This window comes from Notechis scutatus, chromosome Z (assembly GCF_049901735.1).
Source record: "Notechis scutatus isolate UNSWTSFEM ecotype Mainland chromosome Z, rNotScu1.2, whole genome shotgun sequence".
NCBI lineage: Eukaryota > Metazoa > Chordata > Lepidosauria > Squamata > Elapidae > Notechis > Notechis scutatus.
Genome location: NC_142025.1, coordinates 30252207 through 30273209, shown reverse-complemented (window position 1 = coordinate 30273209; position 21003 = coordinate 30252207). Strand labels below are relative to the sequence as shown.

At 37.9% G+C, this 21003-nt stretch overlaps 1 pseudogene; it reads right to left on the bottom strand.

Annotated features, from left to right (window-relative positions):
- Positions 1-7419: 7419 nt before the first annotated feature.
- The window catches only part of LOC113415992 (CWF19-like protein 2), a 36269-nt pseudogene continuing 22685 nt past the window's right edge, over positions 7420-21003 (bottom strand).

Below are 21003 nucleotides of genomic sequence, written 5' to 3'. Positions count from 1 at the left end.
GCGGCCGTCCCGAAGCCCATCGACAAAGGTACAAAGGAGGAGTTGAAGGTGGCGGGGAGAAGCGGGGGATGGATGGATGGCCGGTCGCTCGGCTCACCTTGCCATGCATGCTGATGCCGGTACCGAGCCGCGGATCATTTTGTGATGCCAGTACCGGGCCGTGGCACAAAAAAGGTTGGGGGCCACTGCTTTAGAAGACAGACAAGAAATAATCAGTCCAGTTAAAATTATTAAAACGAAGAAATATTTAATAAAACATTCCAGAAAACATATTAACAAAGAACATAAATAGTTAGTTTCTCTTTTTGAATGCATAGTACATAACACTGATTAAAGAGAAAACTGAACAAAAATGTAAGGGACAATAAACATTTCTAGTTGTTTTTGATTTGGAAGTAGTGACATTGTTAAATTGTCTCACATACCTCAGAAAAGGCAAACCACTAGATTTACACTACCAAATACTTATTGAAATCATCCCAGAAGTATCAATAAACTTTTATCAATATTTTATATTAATATAATTATTATATTAATATATTATAATTTCCAATTTAATGCTGGGAAATAGTGAAATCCAGCCTCTGAAGAGATCGATGGTTGCTTTGCCCAATCAATGTAAACATACCATTTCTGATATTCTGAGTCAAGTGACCAAATCTGAATTTATTCAAAGGCTAAACTGATCTGGTGCCTTCCGGTTTTCACAGTTTAAATAAATGAAAGAATATGAGAAAAGCTCTTTTGAGAAATAGAAACATTATATTCAGGCCTATATACATGGAGTCAGTTTATCACATGATTTGGTACTCTGGTATCATGTCAAAACTAGTCATTTGTCATGTCTGTATTTCTAATAATTGTTTCTGGCACTATATAATAAACAGTCATAGTTTGTGGCTTCATGCATCGAATTAACATACTTCACTAGGAAAAAGAAAAAAAAGAAAAAGATCAATTAAAGTAATAAAGAATATTTTGCAAGATGAGAGATAATGCAATAGGTGCAACAACTTTTCCAGTGCCTTCTGGTATTTTGACATACTGTGATATACTCCCAAATGGTTGGAAGTCCCTTGCTCATGGTTTCTTTATATTCAGTGGGTTCATCTGCTTCAGTATCATTTATGTTGTTAGCTGGTTGCATAGTTTACAGATAAGGTCCTCCTCAGGGTTGACTTACAACATTCTTTATGGAATGAACTTGTCCTCACAGACAGTCTATTCTTTTTTTAAAAAAAAAAAAAAAAACAAGTTTTATTTTCAAGACAAACAATACATAAATACACATAAAACAAAACATAAAAGCATAAAAAATCTCTTATCTGAAAGTTGATTAGTCCCGGGTTAAAACTCTTGGTACAGACACAAATTCAAATTCATATTCATTTTACATACCATTTCATATCTTATTAACATTTTCAGTTTTCTATATGTCTTCTCCTCTCCTTTAAATTTTCTCAATTTTGTTTTATTTTATTTATCTCCTCTCAATTCATATCATAATATTTATTATTCTTTGTCTGTTCTATTCCAGCCAGCCCTTTATTTTCCTTCTTTAAAAAAAAAAAAAAAAAACTTCTCCTGTACACTATATGGAGTATGATGCCTTTATCTCTTTCCCCTACATTTATAATACTTAATATAAAACACATATATTGGGATTCTGTCTGGTACATTCTAAAATTATACTATATTATCAAAAATAATACAAATCTATTCATTAGTATTAATATTCATTCATATCTTAAATATTTAAATCATTACTTTTCAATTAAATCACATACTTTTATGGGAGCCCTATTTTCCATAGTTATATATTATATCCCTCATCATATATTATAGCTCATTATTTCATTAAAAAGTACCTCCTTCTTCTACTTCAATTCTCATTTCACAAGAAATTTCGCTAGTATACCATATTCTAATCATTAATATTAACAATCATTTATATCTTAAACATTTTATCCATTTCAATTAAATATCATGCCTTTATGGGAACACTTATGCTTTTCAAAGATTATTACCCCCCACATCACAATCTTAAATCATGTTTCGTTACAGTACTCCCTTTTCTTAACCAAAATTTCACTAATTTATGTTAAATATTTTATCACATTTTAGGTTACATATTGTTTCTAATTTTCTATGTTTACTTCTAAATACAAGTATAAAAATGCAGTCTTATGTATCTTTCTAGAATCCCTTTAACCATAAAGCTTATCCATTATCTCTAAAAAAAAATTGCTTCTTAACATCTTGCTCCCCACCATTAGGACTTCTCATCCCTTCCTTTCTTTCTTGTTTCTTCTTCTCCTTATCCTCTTTAACCCCTTGTCTCTCCACCTCCCTTTTATTCTGCTTTCCCCCTTTCTGTTGTTTCTTAACATAATGTCCCCTTTTCACCTTATTCTTCTCTTTTTGGGCTATTTTTCCAGATCTTAAAGACCTTTTCCCCTTTTTCTCTTGCTTTTTCTCTTCTCCAGTCAAAGTAATTTGTTCATCAAAGATGGCTTCTCCTTCTTCTTTATCCCCATCATCCTCATTCTGCTTCACATAAATATAAACCGCCATTTCCAAGTATTGAAAAATAGTGTCAAGACCATCTTCCCCTCCTTGTTTTTCTCTTTCAAATTTTTGATATATAAGTTCCAATTCATCCATAGATGATGCCATTGTGTAGAGAAAAAGTTTTCCAAACAACCACCCAGATGATTTAATCAGAAGTAATTTCAAAGGTTCCAAAGTCACCAAACAATCCAAACAGACTATTTCTTTTAGATACCTTCTTCTTCTTCACTTTCTCTTTCTGGGGTTAAAGTAATCACAAATCCTTTTCAAATATATTTTTTGGAAGTTTTTAAACTCTTTGTAATTCTAGGCAATCTTCTCCTTATTTTCAAATTTTGCTCTAATTCTTTTTTTCACTCTCCCTTCCACTCACAGCCAAAAAGGTTTTGTTTTTTTCCACTGTCACTTTAGGAAGGAGAGTAGAACAAAGAAAAAACTTTCCCTTTTAGAATATTCGCAGCTTAAAAACTCTCACAGGGAACAATATATACTTAGCAGCCTTCAAGATTCCAGGTCATTTTCTCCCATCTTGTCCCGGTTAGAATCAACTTTCACTTTTCTTTCAGCTTCCTCCCTCCTGCACCTGCTTGTCCGGCTGCAGCTTTCTTCATGGCGGCCATTGCTGACCGCCGTTCCTCCGCCTCGGGAACAGGGGTTTAGCCGGCTGGGGAGGGGTTTCGACACCCCAAACCCCTTGCCGGATCCCCCTGTCTTCAGCTGCCTCTGCGGGGCAGCTATATCCCCCAGATCCAAATGGATCGGGGGAACCTTGACGGTGAACGCAGCAGGGATCGCGCGGTCGCGAATCCCTGCCGCCGCCGAAAGGTTGCAAACCGGAAGTCCACCAGTCTATTCTTCACACTATACAGCAGAGATCTTATCACGTCCAGTGCAAGAATGACATAGACCAATCCAACCAATATTTGGTTCTTTATTTGCTCACATGCAATAGACAGATAGACTTGCCAGACTAAATCTTTGCACTCTTACCCTAATGGATATACCCTGAAGAATTTTAGGGAGCCACTATTTTCTCTTTTTCTGCCTCCTATCCAACTCCAGGCTGTATTATCTATTGCCTCAGTCCCAGTGGTGGGATTCAGCCAGTTTGCACCAGTTCGGGAGAACCAGTTGTTAACTTTCTGAGCAGTTCGGTGAACTGGTTGTTGGAATAAATCATTAGGGCAGAGAACCTGTTGTTAAATTATTTGAATCCCACCACTGCTCAGCTCCCTCTCATTGGAATAGATTTTCTCTTTCCTGGGAAACTGCTGCTTCACTGTACTCTATCACAGATTTACACCATTTGTATAATGAACACAATGCTGATCAATACAAATTAGCTCATAATATATCATGTAATATAATGTAATTTTGCCTCTAAACTTGGACAATCAATTCTGTGTATATTTATTCAGAATGAGTTTCTCCTATATTGCTATTCAGTCAAAATCAGGTAGAAGAGAGAAAGAAGAATCCTTACCTCTCATGTCAACGCACATATCCATTTATATATTTTTCTGTTATGTTTCTCTGGATTACAAGCTGAACAAGAGAGCTACTAATTTATACTTCTATACTTATAACATATAGAAGTCACCAGATAATCAGAGATTTGAAAGGATAAGTAAAACTCTTCAAAAGCTGAGTTTAAGTAGCAAAATTGGAGATCCTACAGACAAGGACAGGAAGGCCTGGAGGAACGTTGTCCATGGGTTTGTGATGGGTCGGACACAACTTCGCAACTAACAACAGACAAGAAAGTATTGCATAGAGATTTTGAATAAGCATATGCAGCCCCATTTCTTTTTTGTTTAGTAATACTTACTTAGAATATAGTGTACTTCATGCACCTAAAAAGTGATTTTTAAAAACTTCAAATAGAAAATAAACTTGTCTATTTGAAATAGTGCCACTAAGTTACAACAGTGTCTCCTGTGACTTTTGGCTATTAAAAAAATATGTAGCCTCTGGTTTTTAATAAGCTGCTCTTTCTAGTAATAAGGCATATGAGAGTTAATTAATTAATAACAATTAGTTATTTCTATATATTAATTGGTGCATTTGTTCAGGACCTCATTTCTAAACTTTAATTTTACATACAAAAGTAAAATCAGCAATTAAGTTAATACTTTTTAAAATATATCTCTGCATCTCATTCAGCTTTCCAAATATATGGATTTAATTTTTTTTTTGTTTCTTACTGAAACAGAATAGAATAGAATAACAGAGTTGGAGAGGACCTTGGAGGTCTAATCCAATGCACTGCTCAGACAGGAGATCCTAATAAACAGCTTTGTTAAAGATCAACTCTGCAACTATAGCTAGCCAATTCGAACTTAATATCAGGATCAGAGGGTTAATTACAGTATTGTAGTACTTTTCTTAACTGAATCATACAAAAAGTGATAATTGTAAATGTGGATCTAATTCTATTCAGTTCCGGCCCTGTGTTATTTCCAGGGATACTACATTTCACTACAAGATGGGGTTCAATATCAAGACTGCAAGGATATGAATAAAATTTGTTTATCCCACATCTACAAAAGTTTGTTAAAAAATTAAGAGATTGACTCTCTCAGAAAGGAAATTTAAGTATAAAAAATATTTTTCCTTGTTCAGCAAATCTAAAAAGACCAATCTTAAAATATTTGAAAAAAATGTTATTGTTTCTTTCAATTAAAAAAAGTATATTGAATTTCTTTAACCAATTTATTTCCATAGTATCATATCTGTGTTTTTATTGGTTTCTTAATAATGCATTCCTTTTTAAATTTAATTTTATATAATGTTTTATGAAGAATTTTTTTTAAATCAACCATTGATAAATAGCAAAATAACAGGTCTCAAATATGGCACAGAGCAGACTTGGTGGAATATCCATGACAAGATATTTAGATACCATGATGTGTCTAGACATACAAAAATTAGAATAATAAAAGCAATGTTATTCTCTGTGATTATAAAATAGAATTTGGAGTTTGAAGAAGAACAGAAAAGTATGGACAGTTTTGAACTTTGGTGTTTGAGAAGATTCCTGAGAATACCGTAGATAGCAAAAAAGCAAATCAAGCAAACCAGTCAGAATTATCATTCAAGGCACAAATGATCAGACTTAAATTATCCTCCTTTGGACACATTATGGCCAATGATTCATTGACTTTTTTGAAAAGATTTGTCAAGCAGTATTTAGGTATTTATATATAGAATGCTAAAATGTTCTAAGTACTGTACATATAAAATACTAAGAAATACCTGTATCAGAGTTCATTCCAAAAAAAAAAACCTCAATAATTTAATTACAGGTAAGAGCCATGGTGGCGCAGTGGTTAGAATGCAGTACTGCAGGCTAATTCTGTTGATTGCCAGCTGTCAATATTCAGTTCTCACTGGCTCAAGGTTGACTCAGCCTTCTATCCTTCTGAGGTCAGAAAATAAGGACCAAGATTATTGGGGGCAATATGCTAACTCTGTAAACTGCTTAGAGAGGGCTGTAAACCACTATGAAGTCTAAGTGCTATTGTTATTGTTACAGTTGGTTCTTGTCTTACAATCACAAGTAAACCTAAAATTTCTATTGCTAAGTGAGACAGTTGTTAAGTGAGTTTTGCCCCATTTTATGATCTTTCTTGCCACAATTGTTAAATGAATCCCTGCAGTTCTTAAGTTAGTAACACAATTGTTAAGTGAATCTGGCTTCCCTATTGACTGCTTGTGAGATATCTCAAAAGGTGATTAAATTACCCTGGGACACTGTTACTGTCATAAATGACAACCGTCAGTTGCCATGTGGCTAAAATTTATCATGTGACCATGGGGCTGCTGCAATGGTTGCAAGTAAAAAAATGGTCTTAACTCACTTTTTTCAGTACTGTTGTACTTCAAACAGTAACTAAATGAAGTCCTGTATACAGGTAGTCCTTGACTTATGACCACAATTGGGATTCCAATTTCCATTGCTTATCAAGGCAGTTGTTAATGAATCATGCTGATTTTACAACCTTTTTTTGCCAGGGTTGTTAAGCAAATCATTGAATCACAGTGAATCACATGGTCATTAAGTTTTCCCCCATTGACTTTGGGATCTAAATCACAGCTGTATAAAATCCCTGGATGCACCCTATATACTAATCATGTGTTAGCAAGACAGTGTTGTCCTGCAGCAACAACCTAGACAAATCTTTTCCAGGGTGATGTGTCCCCAGCTTATGCCTTCAATTTTATAAATAGCACTGCAATAGTGAAGTCCATCACTTCATTCACTTCTCTTTTGTTTCTAGTATTTCTAGTATTGTAGAATTCTCAAAAAAAATCACCTACAGTTCCATTAAGTTGTAAGTTTTAATGTGACCATTAAATGCATTAATAGCATAGAATCAGACACATGATTTTGAGAGAAATAGGCAAAAATTCAGCAAGAGGGCTGAAAAATACACCTTTCTTAAGTACTAGGAAACAAGACAGCATTCAGAAAAGATTCAAGCCGTGTCCCTGATTTACTGGGATGTAAGAGGGATGGGATAGAGGGTAAAGCAGTCAGGCTATCAAAAATTCTGCTATTATACTTGTCTCAATAAAGTAGAGTTCTAACCTTCCTCTGGAGTTATTTGTGTGTGTGTGTGTTTAAAGATTGGGACATATTTATTCAAATGTTACATCATTATTTTTTAAAAAAATTACATTACATCAGTTTTCTTTTATACTGCAATAGTGTGCCTCAGACTAAACTTTCTCAAATTTTCAACCCTTAAACAAAACATTTTTAAAACTTTAAATGTTCTGCATTAAAAATGTCACCATTTTCAGTATTTAAAAATCTCTTCACTTTTATCAAGACAAGTTAGACTTATATACAATGTAAAACAGGGAAACATTAAAGAATACACAGCAAGAATATTGCTAACAAAACACACTCATTATCTATTAAAATAAGGACTTCTTATTTACTTCAAACATATATCTATATATTGTATATTGGACATGATTTATACATGATTCAAATATCTTAGCTTCAATCTAATCTTTTTCGTCTTCCTTAAGGTATTATTATTCCTTCCAGTGTTCACTTTACAAAATATGTTTATTATTTTCAGCAGGAGTTCTTCCACAAAAGAAACTTTGTAGGTTGTGATGGTTCATTAACTTTTCAGGATCCGATATATCAGCATCTGCAGGTTATTTTCATTCTTTACTTTTAGTGAAGTCATACAATTTCCACTTCTGAGAAAAATGCAACACTTTCTTCCTTTGGTCTTCAAAATTTTCTTGTAGTCCTTTCCTCCAAAGCCATGGTTCCAAATCTAGCATGCTACCAATTATTTCCTTTCCAAAGTAACAAGCGGACTTGTATTGATTTTCAATGACGTGAGTGAAACCACCTTGGAGACCAAAATCTATAGAGAAATAAGGCAAACCTTTTGGCACCGATTTGCGAACATCTTTCAAGCCTAGATTAATTAGTTTTTGATTCATGGCCCACTCTTCATCTGATTCCATTATAGCTTTTTTGAAATAGATGGGAGCCATATCCCCCACTTCCTTGGGAGAGAAATACATTCATACACCATGTGGTATTGTTTGATTATACTTAAAATTGTCTCCAGAAAGACACAATCCAACTCTTCAGCTTCAAACATCTTTATGAAGGTTTTTCTGAATACCTAAATTTCTTCCCAAATGTCTTCATCTAGAAGTGTGGCAGCTGTGTAATGCTGCATAGGAGTGATCAGGCAATGACCTTCAGTAAGAGACGGGTACCTCAGCAAGGATAAGTACACTTTGCAATGATTAGGAGTTTAGGAAGTTCAGAGCTACCAAAGCAATAAGGGCATTTTTCCATGCATGCAGCAAGTCGTTGATGCTCACGGATCGCTTGGTTTCTCTCCCTTTCCTCTGCTTTTCCACTTTCCTCCCTCTTTGCTGCTTTGGAAACAAATATGTCAGAGTGTAATAATCTCTATCAATTTTGTCTGAAAACTTTGATGACATTCCCATATTTTGATCCTTTAATGTACTCATCTTTCCATTCCTGATCAAATCCTTCAGATCTAAATTATCATCATCTTGAAAATGTTGAATTCCAAAGATGTATTCTTTTCTTATTATATCTACAAAATGATTCTAGGATAGATTTGTGATGATAATATGAACTGTCATAATAACAAATTAAATAAAATATGATTATTTCATAAAACATGAATGAATAAAAGTTATAGTCAAATGACTGACTAATAATGATATTAATGTATTTAATACTTGATTGAAAATGCGAGAATATATACAATGTAATTGTAATTGAAGACTACGAAATGGAAGCACAAAACAATTTGTAGATCAACCAGCACACTGTATGTATATATATGGAAGATGGCTTGATGTTTTTATGTTTTGTTTGTCTATGTTTGTTTTAAAAACCAATAAAAAATTAAAAAAAAGAAAATATTGAATTCTTTCCTTATCCACATGAATAGGTATCATTTGATTCTTCCTCTTTCTGCCTACATGATCCAATGTTTCTTCTGGAATATTAACAGGCCATGTTCTGCCAGATTTATCAGTTCTAACCAAGATCGCTTCATGGTCTTGAAAACCAGTTTTCTCATCAGTTTTTCTACCTTTACCTTGTGTTCCATTGTCCTTTAGCATGCATGCCTTACCAAGCTAAGACTGAAGTTTTGCAGCTACATCCTTGTTTCCATAAATTCTGCTTTTACAATCCTGGCTCCCAGTTTGTTCATTTTTTCGTCACTGAGAATGAGAGGAGTCTCATCCTCTGAAACAGATCTGGAACATGATGGTTTATTGTCTACTAGTTCCTTTTCTTCCATTGCAGTTTCTGAAATCTGTTCTCCTTTCTCTTTGGACCATGTATGGCTATCCCAGTTCTCGCTGGGATCATAAATAACTGGATTCCAGGCAAGAGTCACAGAATATGAAACCAGATGCTCAAGTTGCTCCTACCAAGAAAAAAAACTACTACTCTGAGGCTTAAATTTCCTCCCTGCTAAATGTGCACAGGTGTTGCCTTAAGCTTTTCGGATAAGTTCAGCATCTTGCTGCTTGTTAACTAACTTGCACACCTCTGCAAGATACAGAGAGCCCAGGAGGAATAGCAGGATGGGAAGTGGAATGAGTGCCTGGTTTTATTATTTCCTACTAAAAAGATTTGGTTGATATATGAAATTTAGAAGTATTGTTTATTTTGAATAATAGCTATACATTTCTTGTTACAGTTTTACTTTTTTATGTTTTGATTTTTGTTGCACATTATTGGAAGAAATATCCTTTTGGGTTCAGTTCCAAGTGGGGAAAAAGACACCGGAAACATGGAGGCTGTTTGGAAAGATGGTTTAATAGTGGACAGGATCAGGTGCCTTGGAGCTCCTAAGCGAAAAACAGAAGAGAGTCCCTGGGTTTTATGCCCTCTGTGGGGATTTGAATTTGAGCTTGTATTCTGATTAGTTGTCAGATTCCCATGGGGCCATGCAGGGGGAAACTCTGTAGACTGTCCTGAGTCCCAGACTTGGTTGAGCCTTGCTGGATGATGATATAATGAAAGGGCTTTGGGATTCCTATTATGGGTCTGCCTGAAGGAGATAGTTCTTTGTTATGTAGAGTAGACTGGCCCAGACCTTAATGGTCCATTAGCAAAGGTAGGGGGGCTGTTTCTGCCTCTCTGAGTTTCTACTTCTCTTTTAGGGAAATATTTTGCCTTTTTAATATATCCTAAAATATTTCATTTCTCTAGGAGAGGGGTAGATTTTAACTTCCAACAACATGAAGCTACAAGTTACTGGACTCATTTTGTCTTTTAAAAAAAAGCAGACATGTAAAAAAGTCCATATTAAAAGAAACCATGAGATTGTAGTTAAACAAAACAAAATCTTACATATTTAGGATTTTATCCTTGACTGAATTACAGATACAGAAAACAGTACATTTTTGAAAAGAGCTGAGAAAAGTGGAAGAGCAATATTTCCTCATGAATTATCACCTCATTTTCTGAATCTCAAGTATTGTTTATCCATACTGTAGTTTCTTCATCTTCATTTTAAGAAAACTTAGTAGAAGCATTATTTTCAGACTGCAATCTATCTCCCGTCTAGATGATATACATGTGGCTGACAATAAGTTGGGAAGAGTAGATAATTCAAATATTTATTGACAGTTTTGTGCCATTTGGTTGCATCACTTTGGATTTTTTGTTGGATTTTTTTTTTGTGAACTACCACTTTTCCTATCCAAATTGTATAGACACATATCCTCTTTTTGTAGATATGCTACTATTTGGAGGCATATCCAGGTGGAGACAAAACAGCATACAAGGAGAAGGTTCAAAAATTATCCATATGGTGCTTAGAAAACAACCTGTACCTGAATATCAGCAAGACAAAGGAGATGGTGCTAGACGTCTGGAAGAAGAAAGAGTAACCTGCTCCACTTTACATCGAGAGGGCTGTATGGAGAGAGTTTCTTCCTTTAAATTCCTGGGAGTCTACCTCAGCGAAGATCTCACCTGGAAAATCAACACGACCAGGTAACCAGAAAGGCCCAACAGAGACTCAACTTCCTCAGAGTCTTAAAAAAAAACACAAAGTGGAACAACTACTGATGACCTCCTTTTACCGGTCCACAATAGGAAGTGTCCTCACTCATTGCATTACGGTGTGGTATGCTGGCTTGACAGCCACAGATAGAAAGACATTACAGAGGGTGATGAACACAGCACAAAACATTGTGGGCTGTCCCCTGATACCACTAGACAACATTGCTAGGGGACGCTGCCTTAAAAGAATGAGGAAAATCCTCAGGAATGACTCACACCCTAGTCAGCACTTCTTTCTTTTCCTACTATCAGGAAGGAGATATAGAAGCATAGCTAGCCACACAAATAGGCTGAAGAATAGTTTTTATCTGTGGGCTGTCAGACTCCTGAGTGGAAAATAACTTTACAACATAGTTCAATTGACTTGAAGGGCCAGCACGACATGCAATAAGTTCACATGGTGCAATAGGATTGTGTGTTTGTTAGTAGGGTTCACAGGGTTAGGGATTTTCTGTCTTTCACTGTGAGTTGTATTGTGTTGGGGGGGTGCACGAAGGGACACTCAGCCAATCTCATTGTACACATGTACTCTGACAATAAAGGTTTGAATTGAATTGAATTTAAGGAATAGCAGACAGACAGAGTCACTGCTGATAAAGAGACCCCATATATTTATTTATTTATTTATTTATTTGATTTGCCAATTGTTTACAAGATAATAAGTATAAATGTATACATAGTTGTGAATACATGAAATGGTTACATATAAGAAAAATAAAAGAATAAGAGAAACAATAGGACAGGGACGGTAGGCACGTTGGTGCGCTTATGCACGCCCCCTACAGACCTCTTAGGAAAGGGTGAGGTCAATAGTAGACAGTCTAAGGTTAAAGTTTTTGGGGTTTGGGGAAGAAACTACAGAGTCGGGTAGAGTATTCCAGACATTGACCACTCTATTGCTGAAGTCGTATTTCCTGCAATCAAGTTTGGTGCGGTTTACTTTGAGTTTGTATCTATTGTGTGCTCTTGTGTTGTTATGGTTGAAGCTGAAGTATTCATTGACAGGTAGGACATTGCAATGTATGATTTTGTATACCATGCTTAAGTCAGACCGAAGACGGCGTAATTCAAGGTTTTCTAGTTCTAGAATTTCAAGTCTGGTGGCATAAGGTATTCTACAGCGAGTAGAGGAGTGGAGAACTCTTCTTGTGAAATATTTCTGGACTTTCTCAATTGTGCTAATATCAGATACGTAGTGTGGGTTCCAGACTGATGAACTGTATTCAAGTATTGGTCTAGCAAATGTTTTGTATGCTCTGGTTAGTAGTGTGATATTACCAGAGAAAAAGCTACGTAGGATTAGGTTAACAACTCTTAATGCCTTTTTGGCTATGTAGTTGCAGTGTGCTCTAGCACTTAGATCATTAGAGGTGAGTATTCCAAGGTCCTTTACAGAGCTTGGGTCATCAACAAGATCTTGACTATTCAGCTTGTATTTTATTTTCTGATTTTTTTTGCCAATATGTAAGACAGAGCATTTATTTGTTGAGATTTGAAGTTGCCATTTGTTTGACCATTCGGATACATAGTCAAGATCTTTTTGTAGGGTAGCAGTATTGTCTGTGGTATTGAACAGCTTTACATCATCAGCTAAGAGAACGCAATTGCTCTTAATATGATCACAGAGGTCGTTTATGTAGAGTATGAAGAGAGTTGGTCCTAGAACACTGCCTTGGGGAACACCACTATTGACAGGTACTGGATTTGATAGGACGCTCCTCGATTTTGACCATTTGTTGTCTGTTTGACAGGAATGCTTCTATCCAGTTATTCAGTTGTCCAGAGATACCATAGGATTTTATTTTTAGGAGTAGTTTGTCGTGTACCACTGAATCAAAGGCTTTACAGAAGTCTATGTAGATTGCGTCTATTGTTTTGCCCTGGTCGAGTTGTGTCGTCCATATGTTTTTGCAGTGTAAGAGTTGCAGATTACAGGATAGTTTTTTCTGAAACCAAATTGTTTATTGGAGAGTAGGTTATTTGTCTCTAAGTGAAGGATGATGGATTGGTTAATAATTGATTCCATGACTTTACAGGTGACTCAGCATAAGGAGATTGGCCTGTAATTTTCAACTAGGCTTGGGTCTCCCTTTTTGAAGATGGGGATGACTGTGGCTTGTGACCATAGGTTAGGCAAGGAGCTGGTTCTGAAATATTTTTCAAAGATTATATAGTAGACTATGTGCACTAAACATACTGGACCAGGTGTGTTCTACTAGCCATTCGCAAGATTCTTGAATAATAGATAAGAAATTGTAACTGTGTTAATCTTCTTAATCCTCTGTGATTTCTTTTCCCTCTATCAATAAGGTAATGAATTTGAATTCCTAGACAGATCCTTTAAATCAGGGGTCCCCAACCACTGGGCCCCGGACCAGTACCGGTCCGTGGATCATTTTCTACCGGGCCGCCGGTTTGCTGGGCGCTGCCATCTTGTTTCAACGAGAAAGGCTGAGCTTTTCCGGTTGGAAAGCGGCGTTTGGGTCCAGAAGGAATCCTCGTGCCGTAGTTTCCGGATATTGAAGGGGTCCCTGGGTTAGCAAAACCCTGTCCGGCGGAATTCTCCATGGTGTTGATAAGGATAGACTGCGAAGGTCTGCAAACCACGGCCGTCTGCGCCAGTAAGGAGTTACTAGTAGCAGCTCCATTCTCTCATCCAGCAGCTTCTGGAAGACCTTGGGGATCAGTGGAAGTGGTGGGAATGTGTACAGAAGTCCCGGGGGCCAACGGCAGCGGAGCGCATTGAAGTTCTCTGCTCCTTGCGAGGGGTACCTGGAAATGAATCTGGGGATCTGAGAGTTGAGGAGGGAAGCAAACAAGTCTACCACCAGCTGCCCAAATCTCCTGACTGCCTCTTGAAACAGGGTTGGATGGAGGTGCCACTCCAATTGATCGATTGTGGCCCTGCTTAGCCAGTCTGCCTGTGTATCCGACAGGCCCGAAATGTGCTCTGCTCTGATGGAAAGCAGGTTGTTCTCTGTCCAACGACACAAGTGCTCCGTTACCTGCATAAGGTGTTTCGACTGTGTGCCCCCCTGCTTGTTTATGTGAGCTTTTGCTTTTATGTTGTCAGTCAATATTAGTATGTGTTGATTGCATACCTGTGGAAGGAAGCTGCAGAGAGCCAGGTGTACTGCTTGAAGCTCCAGCCAGTTTATGCTGCCCAACTGTTCTATGGAGGAACAGCGGCCTTGGGCTGTGAGTGATTGAAAGTGAGCTCCCCAGCCAAACAGGCTGGCATCAGTGGTGATGGGAAGTCTGTGGGGCTCTTTGAAGACACAATCTCTGTTGTTGACTGGTCTGGTCCACCAGTGGAGAGATATGAGGACCTTTGATGGTACCTTGACCTTGTATTTGGAGTTGCTTCAGCATGAGCACTGGTATGGGAGCAGGAACCACTGGAGGGATCTAGTGTGGAGCCGGGCCAAAGGAATAATAGATATACATGAGATCATTTTGCCTAACAATTTTGATAGTTCAGCTAGGGGCAACCTCTTATAAACCCTGATCTCCTTAACTAATTGATGAATGCTGTTTTGTCTATCTGGTGACAGGAAAACTTTTCCTTCCACCGTATCTATAACTGCCCCCAGATGGATTAATCGAGTCGATGGTGTTAAATGACTCTTTTCCAATTGATTGAGAACCCGTGTTGTTGTAGGGATTGTAATGTGGTCTGAGTATCTCTGACTACTTGATGATTGGAAGATGACAAAATTAATATGTCATCAAGGTAACACTGGAATCATAGAGGGATATCTCGGAGATGAGCAGCTAGAGCTGTGAGAACCTTTGTGAAGGTCCTGGGGGCAGAAGCTGGTGGTTATTATAACAGAATCTCAAAAATTTATAGAGGGAAGGCTGAATAGAAATATGTAAGTGTGCCTCTGTCAGATCTATAGACGTAAGGCCGTCACCTTTTCTGATGCCGAATAAGATAGATTGCAGGGTGTGCATTTTAAATTTGTGATATACTAAGAAACAGTTAAGATGTTTCAAATCTAATATTGCTCTCCACATACACCCTGAACTTTTGGGAACAACAAAAAGATGTGAATAGAAACCTCCCCCTCGTTGGTTGGTAGCTACTGGTTGGATGGCTCATATGTCCAGTAGATGTTGAATAGCTGTTTCCATAAGAAACAGATCTCTGGAAAGAAGGCATGATCTTCACCAGATCTCTGGAAAGAGGGCACGACATGAAACAGTCTGGGGTGGGTGGATTGAAACTCCAGCGCAAGGCCAAATCTGATCATGTCTCTGACCCAGGAATCAGATGTTGAGGAGTCCCATTGGTCCGTGAATAATTTAAGGCATCCGCCAATGGGAGTCGGGTCCATGGAGTTATCTTGGATGCTGGAAAGACCTGTTCCCTGCTCCTCTAAAGAATATCTTGGATTGGCCACCCCTTCTGTTCCTATCCCCGAAGTGGGACCTCTCTGGCTGTTGTCCTGGTCTGAATGATGGGGGTCTCTGGTATCTGGGTGAAAAGGGTTCCTGATAAAAGGGCCAAAAGGACTGAGGGTTTCTAGAATCTGCCTTCCGAAAAAGGAAAGATAAAATTTTCTTTTTGTTTCGGGTTTCAATAAGCAGCGGGTCGAGGGCACGGCCAAACAGTCTATCTCCCGCAATAGGAGATGAAGCCAGCTTGCATTTATGCTTAATGTCTGCTTGCCAATGTTTTAACCATAGTAAGCATCGAGCTGTGACATGTGAATTAATGGCTCTGGCTGAAAACTTAACTGCATGATAGGTTGCGTCAGCTGAGAATTCAGCAGCTGCTATAAGTTTTGCAATGTCTTGGTGTGCTCTAATGTTGGAATTAGGGACATGCTCCCATAAGAGACAGAGCCATCTGAGAGAAGAATGGGTAAAGAAGGAAGCGGCCATGGCCGCTCTGATGGCCCATGCATCAGACTGATGGGCCCTACGTAGGGCCAGCTCGGCCCATTTTTCATCCGGCTTTAATGCCTCCAGCACTTCACTGGCAACGGAGGACGAGGACGCTAATCCCACAATAGGTTCGTCTACCTCTGGAGTATTCAACAATTTTGAGAAATCAGGGGCCAAATTAAAGTATTTCCTGTCATATCCTGTGGGGGCAGGGTACACTGCTGCCAATGCCCACTGTTTCTGTACCAGGTCCGCAAACATGTGAGGAACTGGACTGCCTCGACTACCGGTTGGTTGAAAATTAAATCTTCTGGTCCCTCATCTGAAGGAGTTGGAATGGTAGGAGGGGCCGACTTGTCCAGGCATGCGGTGTTTTTGGCTTTGAAAATAGTGATTTAAACAATTGTGGGCGGAATAAGCCTGTAAAAACAGGTTGGTCGGGAACGAGGCCCTAATCGTCAGACATGCTCCTTTCTAAGGGTTCCGCTTCCGACAGGGCCGGGTAGCTGCCATGTATGGACCCTGATTCAATATGTTCCATTTGATCTAGGTGTTCCTCCTCTTCTACCTCCTCCTCCTCTTCCTCCTCCTCCTGTGGCCCCTGGAGGGGTATATCCCCCTGAAACTCTACCTGGGTGAAGTGTTGCTCTGATCTGGCCCACGACCATAATGATTGTGACCTGTTGCAATTCCCTAGCATATGGCCAGCTCCATCCACACCTTCATCCTCTCTGGGACTTCATCTGGAAGAATGTTATCCTGGCGAAGCCGGCAGCTGTTGGTATGAACGTAGCTTCGGGGGCCCGTCGCATGGTCGGTGTTCCACTTAACTGGGCTTGTTGACTCTGGGGAGGAAAGCTGAGAGGAAAAGATCTAGGGGAGGAGGAGGGTGAGAGGAAGTAGACAGTCCTCGACTCTGGGGGGAAGTAACTTGAGATGTCCTGTGCGTCTCCCGTGTGCACTTATCTATTTGTTTCTCCAATACCTTGTGGTACCTTTTGGCATCTTTTTCTTAGGCCTTAGAATTCCTTTTTGTTTGTTTAGATTTGTGTTGAGATTTAGACTTGACCTTTGAGGTTGAGGTCTGGGAGCTACTACCACCTGCCATTTGGATTTAAGATTTACAGTATGTTCGTTATTCAATACTATACTGAATAGGCAGTTCGCATGCCCAGGGGCCTGACCCAAGAATGGACAAGGTGCCCTGAAATAGAATTCCCCCTTTAAAAAAAAAAAGATATATATCTGTCTATAATATGAGTCGTATCTCAATAAATTATTAATTATTATTATTATTATTATTATTATTATTATTATTATTATTATTATTATTATTATTATTATATTTAGTGATAATCACTGTATATGTAGATGTATATCAGTATAACAGTCAAATTTTCTGAATATTCCGAACAGCCAAGAATGCCTAACAGGCCAGAATAAATCACGGGCCTTCAACAGTTTCTGTGCACAGGCAGACACTAGCCTGGGTGCTCATTGTTGTGCCACTTGATAGATAGAGCTGTGAGGGTTATGCCAACAATTTATATAATAAATGGCCTCGAATATGGGTTAAAAACAAGGGTACAATAAATCTCTGGGGTTCTGGAATGGAAATCTCTACTGGGAAAACAAAACTACCTCACACAGCCTCTGATGGTACACACTCAGCGCAGCCACGTGGTCTGCCTGAAGAACAATGGCGTCCAGCCATTAACTTTTGGTGCGCGCTGCCAGCAGCAATCTCCCGCCCTGACAAGGATTCACCCCAGATGGCTTCTCCTTTTGGCTAAATGGTGGGGAGGAGTGAGAGAAAAAACTAGGCGCTTAAGCACTTCACCCCAAGGTGGCGTTTGTAGGGGGAAAAGGAAATACGACTCAGTTGACAAGCGAGAAAACGCCACACCGTTGTTTGCAAATGGCGCAACTATCGCTATGGTAAGGGTAGCACTAGCAGTTGGGGGCATGAAACGAAACTGAAGCCTCCCTTCGCTTTGGGGCATGAGCGGCACTTCCCAATGTTGCAATCGCTGACTGCCAGATGGAAAAGGGGAGCGTTGGAAGATCGTAAATTAATTTGGAGGCTATAGAGCCTTAAGGACAAATTTACAATCTCCAAACCTGAGCAAACAGTAATTCTCCTGTTTCGGCCAAGGAAGAGACAGAAAAGCACTGCTTATCCTTCACGAGGCTGAGCCAAAACTGGGGAACGCTGGGGAGGAGTCCCGTGGAGGAGGAGGAGTGTTCCACAAATTAAGCCCAGCCTAAACATGCAGAGACTGAAGCACCTCCCACTACTGGATGCTCTGAACAGCTCAAGGGAGAATATCATGTTTACTGATCAGATCGTGAAATCCATAGAGGAGGTGCTGTTGCTATCTTCTATAAAAAGTCCTTACATCTAAAAAAACATCCAAGTTACCCAAGAGCTTGCTCTTCCTGAGACCATCATCTGTGAACTGTCCTTAAATATATCACATTTTGGTTCTTACTATGTTACAGAGCCCCTGATTATGACATCGAACATGCAAACAAGCTAAATACACTACTAACATGGGCAGCATCCTGCCTACACGCTTTAATCTTTCTTGGTGACTTCAATCTACATCATATTAACTGGACCCTAAATGAATTTACAACTGAACCCATGCATGCAACCTTCTACAATGCTGTAACAAATCTGGGACTGGAACAACTAGTAATACTAGACTTAAAAACTGCCTCAACTTCATCTTCTGCAATAGTTTGAATTCAATTTACGGAATACAAATTTTTTCAACATTGATTCAACATTCAGCCTTTTCCAACATTGACCACAACATGATGACTTTTGTCTCAACATACGTGCACACAAAAATCATCACAATGACAGAATCCTCAATTATAACTTCAAAAAAGGCAACTATGATCTTACAAACAACAATCTCTCATCCCTTGATTGGCAATTTCTATTCACTGGATGCAATACTGTTGAAGACCATTACAACACAGTTTTACTTGAAGTCAAAAGAGTCATCAAACTATATGTACCAATAATAACTCCCAAAACCAGGAAAAACAGATTACCCATAACAATAAGGAAGCTTCAATACAAAAAGAGATTACTTTGGCAAAAAAACAAATCTGGTCATGTTGCCAACTTCAAAAGCCGATACAAAAATTTATGCCACCAGATAAAAACTGAATGCACTAATTATCACATTAAACAATAGGAAAACCTTCTACGCACAAATTCTACCCATGCTTTCTACAATTTTGTAAACAATAAACTAAAAGACTCAAGGTCCATCCCACCCTTGAAAGGACCTAATGGTAAAGACTGAAATGATGACACCATCAAAGCCAACCTCTTTAACACATTCTTTGGCTCAGTATTTGTAAACAGCAATGGATCATGCCCAATACTTCCTTGTCGGACCACAGACAACTACAATGATCTAATACATATTGATTTTACAGAACACAATGTGGAAAAAGCACTACACAATTTAAAACCATCTCTATCTATTGGACCGGACGGAATATGTGCCTACTTTTTAAAAACTGCTATAGCCAAACCTCTAAGCATAATCTTTGAAAAATCTTTCAGGACCAAAATTATGGTCACAAGCCATGGTCATCCCCATCTTCAAAAAGGGTGACCCTAGTCTAGTTGAAAATTACAGACCAATCTCTTTATGCTGCATCACCTGTAAAATCATGGAATCAATTATTAACCAATCCATTATCCTCCACTTAGAGACAAACAACCTATTCTCTAATAAAAAATTTGGTTTCAGAAAAAAACTATCCTGTAATCTGCAACTCTTACACTGCAAAAACATCTGGACTACACAACTTGATCAGTGCAAAGCAGTAGACGCAATTTACATAGACTTCTGTAAAGCCTTTGATTCAGTGGTACACGACAAACTACTACTAAAACTAAAATCTTATGGTATCTCTGGACACCTACAGAACTGCATAGAAGCATTCCTGTCAAACAGACAACAAATGGTCAAAATTGGGAGTGTCCTACCAAATTCTGTACCTGTCAACAGTGGTGTCCCACAAGACAGTGTTCTAGGACCAACCCTCTTCATACTCTACATAAATGACCTCTGTGATCATATTAAGAGCAACTGCATTCTCTTCGCTGATGATGTAAAGCTGTTCAATACCACAGACAATACTGCTACCCTTCAAAAAGATCTTGACTATGTATCTGAATGGTCAAACAAATGGCAACTTCAAATCTCAACAAATTAATGCTCTGTCTTACATATTGGCAAAAAAAAATCATAAAATAAAATACAAGCGGAATAGTCAAGACCTTGTTGAGGATCCAAACTCTGTCAAGGACCTTGGAGTACTCATCTTTTTTAAAAAAATGTTTTTATTTTTTAAGACAAACAAATACAAACAAAGCATAAAAACATAAAACCATCTTCCATTTTATATACATACAGTGTGTCAGTTGGTTGCTAATCTTTTCTGCTATCCTTTCATAGTCATTGCTCACGGTTTATATAAATTATCACATTGTCAAACGAACATATATTTATATATTTATCAGTTATTAATCATCCATGAATAAATTATTTATTCCGTCATTTTATATGAGATATTCCAAATTTTATTATGAAATTTATATTGTACTTTCATCCAATGGTTATATATGTCTGTATTATATTTTATATCAATCTATTAAACTTCTATTACAAAATTACCTAGTCTACTACATTACCGTGTCTTTTTGTCCAACCATTGATAGAACAAATCCCATATCATATAAAATTGTTCGTCTTCTTGTTCTCTAATTTCAAATGTCAATTTACTAATTTCAGCACAGTCCATAATTTTCTTAATAACTTCCTCCTGCATAGTTTTTTTTTTCATTTTTCCAATTCTTAGCAAATACAATTCTAGCTGCTGTTAAAACATTTACAATCAAA